The following is a 6103-nucleotide window of genomic DNA, read 5'->3' on the forward strand; positions in this document are numbered from 1 at the left end:
AACCACAGGTACGGACCACTGGCTCAATACTAGTTCGACCGGACTTTGGTATGACGCTACGTCCGCTGGATTATGCCTGAACGCCTCTAAGGTCGTAACCAATCCGAGCTGATAGCGCTTCAAAACCTAATGGGCAATCGGAAGCTAGCGGGCCTAACAACCCTCCGAGATCCGCTGGAACTGCCTCTGCAGCCTGGCGCCTCATCCCCGCTTCATAGACTGGGCCGCATCGCGCGGGGTCGCACTGCACGTGTTAGTACCTGACCATAGGGAACGCCGGTGGCCGCCGACCTCGCCGACCGTGGACTTGACTAGTTTCGATGCCCACCGACCGCCCGCAAACGACGGGACTTCAGGCTAGGAGTTTCAAGTTGTAGAGATGCGTTCGCATCGATCCTCTCAGGCGACCTACGCCTGGTGGTGTTATGGTGGACGCAAGGCACGTCCTGGCCCGGTAGTATGTACAAGAAAATGTACAAGTCCGGGAATACGGGGTGCATCGTATGTAACGTTCGATGTACATATAAAGCCTGGTAGGTGTTGGGATTATATCTGCAACACGGGCATTATCGAAAGATGGTTAAGTGGAGTCACCCAATGGGTGCCGTGCGTTATAAGGTACGTAATGCACAGTAGAGATACATTATCGGGAGGTGGAACCCGCAAAATGTACAAGTCCGGGAATACGGGGTGCATCGTATGTAACGTTCGATGTACATATAAAGCCTGGTAGGTGTTGGGATTATATCTGCAACACGGGCATTATCGAAAGATGGTTAAGTGGAGTCACCCAATGGGTGCCGTGCGTTATAAGGTACGTAATGCACAGTAGAGATACATTATCGGGAGGTGGAACCCGAAAAATGTACAAGTCCGGGAATACGGGGTGCATCGTATGTAACGTTCGATGTACATATAAAGCCTGGTAGGTGTTGGGATTATATCTGCAACACGGGCATTATCGAAAGATGGTTAAGTGGAGTCACCCAATGGGTGCCGTGCGTTATCAGGTACGTAATGCACAGTAGAGATACATTGTCGGGAGGTGGAACCCGAAAAATGTACAAGTCCGGGAATACGGGGTGCATCGTATGTAACGTTCGATGTACATATAAAGCCTGGTAGGTGTTGGGATTATATCTGCAACACGGGCATTATCGAAAGATGGTTAAGTGGAGTCACCCAATGGGTGCCGTGCGTTATAAGGTACGTAATGCACAGTAGAGATACATTGTCGGGAGGTGGAACCCGCAAAATGTACAAGTCCGGGAATACGGGGTGCATCGTATGTAACGTTCGATGTACATATAAAGCCTGGTAGGTGTTGGGATTATATCTGCAACACGGGCATTATCGAAAGATGGTTAAGTGGAGTCACCCAATGGGTGCCGTGCGTTATAAGGTACGTAATGCACAGTAGAGATACATTGTCGGGAGGTGGAACCCGCAAAATGTACAAGTCCGGGAATACGGGGTGCATCGTATGTAACGTTCGATGTACATATAAAGCCTGGTAGGTGTTGGGATTATATCTGCAACACGGGCATTATCGAAAGATGGTTAAGTGGAGTCACCCAATGGGTGCCGTGCGTTATAAGGTACGTAATGCACAGTAGAGATACATTGTCGGGAGGTGGAACCCGAAAAATGTACAAGTCCGGGAATACGGGGTGCATCGTATGTAACGTTCGATGTACATATAAAGCCTGGTAGGTGTTGGGATTATATCTGCAACACGGGCATTATCGAAAGATGGTTAAGTGGAGTCACCCAATGGGTGCCGTGCGTTATAAGGTACGTAATGCACAGTAGAGATACATTATCGGGAGGTGGAACCCGAAAAATGTACAAATCCGGGAATACGGGGTGCATCGTATGTAACGTTCGATGTACATATAAAGCCTGGTAGGTGTTGGGATTATATCTGCAACACGGGCATTATCGAAAGATGGTTAAGTGGAGTCACCCAATGGGTGCCGTGCGTTATAAGGTACGTAATGCACAGTAGAGATACATTATCGGGAGGTGGAACCCGAAAAATGTACAAGTCCGGGAATACGGGGTGCATCGTATGTAACGTTCGATGTACATATAAAGCCTGGTAGGTGTTGGGATTATATCTGCAACACGGGCATTATCGAAAGATGGTTAAGTGGAGTCACCCAATGGGTGCCGTGCGTTATAAGGTACGTAATGCACAGTAGAGATACATTATCGGGAGGTGGAACCCGAAAAATGTACAAGTCCGGGAATACGGGGTGCATCGTATGTAACGTTCGATGTACATATAAAGCCTGGTAGGTGTTGGGATTATATCTGCAACACGGGCATTATCGAAAGATGGTTAAGTGGAGTCACCCAATGGGTGCCGTGCGTTATAAGGTACGTAATGCACAGTAGAGATACATTGTCGGGAGGTGGAACCCGAAAAATGTACAAGTCCGGGAATACGGGGTGCATCGTATGTAACTTTCGATGTACATATAAAGCCTGGTAGGTGTTGGGATTATATCTGCAACACGGGCATTATCGAAAGATGGTTAAGTGGAGTCACCCAATGGGTGCCGTGCGTTATAAGGTACGTAATGCACAGTAGAGATACATTATCGGGAGGTGGAACCCGAAAAATGTACAAGTCCGGGAATACGGAAAAGTTCCCCATGAAAGGCTGGGGATACAATTATTGATACAAATAATGTGCCTAAGGGTACATTTATTTTTCTAAGTCCCAGAAATCCGTCACTGAACATCACGACTTACGAAGACATGTTCCCCCGGTCCTCCCATATACGGCACGGGGACAAGTATGAAGAATGAAAATCATGTGTGTATGGAACATATAATGTGCCTGAGAGCACATTTTTTTTCTAAGTCCCAGAAATCCGTCACTGAACATCACGACTTACGAAGACATGTTCCCCCGGTCCTCCCATATACGGCACGGGGACAAGTATGAAGAATGAAAATCATGTGTGTATGGAACATATAATGTGCCTGAGAGCACATTTTTTTTCTAAGTCCCAGAAATCCGTCACTGAACATCACGACTTACGAAGACATGTTCCCCCGGTCCTCCCATATACGGCACCGGGACAAGTATGAACAATGAAAATCATGTGTGTATGAAACATATAATGTGCCTGAGAGCACATTTTTTTTCTAAGTCCCAGAAATCCGTCACTGAACATCACGACTTACGAAGACATGTTCCCCCGGTCCTCCCATATACGGCACCGGGACAAGTATGAAGTATGAAAATTTTTGGTCACAGCGTGAAATCCCTCTAATGATCATGAAAATAGCATCGGATCACTTATCTGACCATAAAAAGTGAACCAAAACCCTATTTGGACAAACTTTTTGGTCCTATGAAAAAATCACTTTTCATATATGTCATGGTCGAAAATTTTCTAAGTCCCAAAAAATCACTTATTCTCGAATATCTCGAAAACTACGTATCGGACAGGGGTCAACCAAGGTGTTTTAGAAAGGTCTTTACAAGCTCTATTTAATGAGCCATAGCGACTTTCAAGTGATTTTTTGACACTTTTTCGCATATCGGCATCCTCGGTTCCCATACTGACCATAGGCCATAGGGCACCGAACGGCCAACTTTTGGTCCGGGGGTGAAATTTTTTTTTCACGAGATTTTGATGAAAATGGCTTCGGAACGCGTTTCTAATAATGAAAAGTGAAACCAAACAGTATTTGCGAAGAAAAAATTGTCCTATGAAAAAATCACTTTTTCTTAGGGTACGGGTCAAAAATGTTCTAAGTCCCAAAAAATCACATTTTCTCGAATATCTCGAAAACTACTTATCGGACAGGGGTCAACCAAGGTGTTTTAGAAAGGTCTTCAACAAGCTCTATTTAATGAGCCATAGCGACTTTCAAGTGATTTTTTGACACTTTTTCGCATATCGGCATCCTTGGTTCCCATACTGGCCATAGGCCATAGGGCACCGAACGGCCAACTTTTGGTCCGGGGGTGAAATTTTTTTTTCACGAGATTTTGATGAAAATGGCTTCGGAACGCGTTTCTAATAATGAAAAGTGAAACCAAACAGTATTTGCGAAGAAAAAATTGTCCTATGAAAAAATCACTTTTTCTTAGGGTACGGGTCAAAAATTTTCTAAGTCCCAAAAAATCACATTTTCTCGAATATCTCGAAAACTACTTATCGGACAGGGGTCAACCAAGGTGTTTTAGAAAGGTCTCAACAAGCTCTAAATAATGGGCCATAGCGACTTTTTAGTGATTTTTTGACAAATTTTGTCATATCGGCATCCCGAGTTCCCATACTGGCCATAGGCCATGGGGCCCCGAACGAAAAAATTTTGGTCCGAGGGTCAAAATTTTTTTTCTCATAAATTTGTTCAAAACGCCGTCGGAACGCGCCTTAGATCATGAAAAGTGAAAAGAAACAGTATTTTGCAAAAGTTGGGGTGGCCTATGACTTACATGGCCACGTCCTAGGTCCGAGTTCCCGAGGTCGTGTTCTTCAGTGGCGGAAAAAAATGGCCACTTGTGGGAGATGCAAAATGTTCATTTTGTATTATAGGGGACACACTATCGAAGCGAAAATTTCAGAAATGGCCTAAAACGTGAAGAAATGATGGGGTATGTACGAAAAGAAGGTTTTTATGGTCAAACGGTGAAAATTTTTTTTTAATGAAAAATTTTGGTCTCCCACCGTTCATGAATTTCTAGGACCAAAAATCGAAAAATTTGAAAACTTCACGATCGAAAGGGAAACGCATATGTGGTGTTCCTAGGTGTGTACGGTGTACGAAAAACGGGTTCACGATGAGATATCAGGCAAATAAGTGGACCTAAAGTGAGTTATACGGGTAAGACGAGGTGTCCAAAGACCGAAATAGGGGTACCAACTGAGAACGAAATGAAGGTCCCCGAAGTCGCCATACAAGTTATAGGAGGTGTCCAAAGTACGAAAAGAGTTCCATATTCGGCTGTTCCTACTATATGGTTCCCTGATTGCTGCTCCAAGGAGTAGTGAGGAAGTGTCCAAAGGTCTGTTGGGGGTATCGAGGTGATACCCTCGACGGACAATATGCACGAAAAGTGGTTCGATGATCTATCCTGTAGGTCGTACGGCAGCCATACCCGGCTGGAAGTACCGCGGTAATTCCGCAATAAAACGTTCGCCAGACGAACAAACAAATTGAATTAGCTCATCGTAGTGTACGGAAACGAAACGAAAATGTAAGGTGATTAGGGATCCGGGAGCAATCTCGCGATCCCATGGTTCGGTGTAAGAAATGATACGAAGTGTTCATAAGTCTCCTCTGGAGGCAGAACCATCGTAGCAAAGTTCGGGAACCCAAGGGTCACAAAAACTCGTAGGACGATATCCACGAATAATCGGGGACTTGTGGGGACTACCGTGCCCTGACAAGTCAACTACACCTTAACTGGTGATGGTCGTCCTACGGGGACCTGCGGGGAACAAAAGGGTCACAAAAACTCGTAGGACAATATCTCCGAATAATCGGGGACTTGTGGGGACCACCGTGCCCTGACAAGTCAACTACACCTTAACTGGTGATGGTTGTCCTACGGGGACCTGCCGGGAACCCAAGGGTCACAAAAACTCGTAGGACGATATCCACGAATAATCGGGGACTTGTGGGGACTACCGTGCCCTGACAAGTCAACTACACCTTAACTGGTGATGGTCGTCCTACGGGGACCTGCGGGGAGCAAAAGGAGTCAGAAACAATCGTAGGACGATATCCACGAATAATCGGGGACTTGTGGGGACTACCGTGCCCTGACAAGTCAACTACACCTTAACTGGTGATGGTCGTCCTACGGGGACCTTCAGGGAGCCGCAGTAAGTCGCAGGTCGTATGCGAGCCTTGATTGGTCCTGTTGGGGGCGTGCGGGGTGTAATGCCTCGGTACGTCAAATGTTGGTGTACGATGTACATCGATAATCTGACATCCTCCTGAACAACCTTTGCTCGTGTGGTTATTGGCGCTGTGGAGTCGGTGTACTGCCGCAGGTCAATGAGAGTGGTCACAACAAAGATTGTGTCACCTGATGAACGTAGAAAGAGAGTCTGCGGGGACTGGTGCCCTG

Source organism: Anopheles stephensi, unplaced genomic scaffold (genome assembly GCF_013141755.1).
Source record: "Anopheles stephensi strain Indian unplaced genomic scaffold, UCI_ANSTEP_V1.0 ucontig445, whole genome shotgun sequence".
Classification (NCBI taxonomy): domain Eukaryota; kingdom Metazoa; phylum Arthropoda; class Insecta; order Diptera; family Culicidae; genus Anopheles; species Anopheles stephensi.